General features: G+C 52.9%; 1 pseudogene; it reads left to right on the top strand.

Annotated features, from left to right (window-relative positions):
* Positions 1-528: 528 nt before the first annotated feature.
* LOC130359919 (U2 spliceosomal RNA) lies at positions 529-627 on the top strand (annotated as a pseudogene).
* The last annotated feature ends 336 nt before the right edge of the window (positions 628-963 follow it).

Below are 963 nucleotides of genomic sequence, written 5' to 3'. Positions count from 1 at the left end.
GGGCATCGGCCCGATCGGTGATGCCTGGCATTAACTCTGGGTTCTGCCTGCTGATAGCAGTTGGGACCCCCCGGGTTTGAAGCCTGCTCAGCTTGTGAGCACACGTCAAACACCGATAACGGGACGAAAGCGTACAGGTTAAGTACCAGGACCCAAGGGCGTTTCCATACGCCCTGCGTCCTGAATGGGTTGATGCAAACCAGAATTCTCCCTAGAAGGGAAGATGACCCATCTGCAGACAGCTGTTTTGGGGGTGTTGCCCCTCACCAGTACAGAGCAGGTTGTTCTGGCTTGGCTGGTGAGAGGCTGTTTGTCTAGGTGAAAGGTGGTGTGATTGAGCTGCTTTGCATATTCCTTTACCCAGAATGCCCAGTGGAGTGATAATGGCTTTTGAATCAACACACACCAGAAATGGTGCCTCTTTAAGGAGGAGAATTACCCCTTTTCCCCAGGCAACAGGCCTCTCACTAGCCAAGCCAGAACACCCTGCTCTGCACTGATGAGGGGCAACACCCAGAAACATCGCTGTCTGCTTCTCGGCCTTGTTGCTAAGATCAAGTGTAGTATCTGTTCTTATCAGTTTCATGCTGGTGGCAGGCAACGCCAGTGTGGGGATGGGTGCTGCATGGTAGGGAGCAGGTGTACCAGGGCTGGTTCTGGGGAATCAGCCCGACGGCTGCCCCGATGTGAGCTGCTTTCTCTGGGTCTTGCCATGAGGCTGAGAGGGTTTGGAGCCGAGGTACTTTTGTGCCTCGGGGAGTGGTGACCCCGAGGTGCTGAAACTCACTGGGTGTACTGGCTCACTGAGTGGAAGCAGGGGAACCATAATCTCTTCACCTTGTGGCACTCACCTCTTGATTCCCGGCCTTCGGGCTAGGATCAGAGAAATTTTCATATGTCCGGCAGTATATCTGCACACATTAACTTATTTATTTCTTTTTGTCTCACTGTGTCACTTTTTGC

This window comes from Hyla sarda, chromosome 2, assembly GCF_029499605.1.
Source record: "Hyla sarda isolate aHylSar1 chromosome 2, aHylSar1.hap1, whole genome shotgun sequence".
Classification (NCBI taxonomy): Eukaryota; Metazoa; Chordata; class Amphibia; order Anura; family Hylidae; genus Hyla; species Hyla sarda.
Note: the sequence above shows the minus strand (reverse complement) of the source record. Positions and strands in the feature narration are given on the sequence as shown.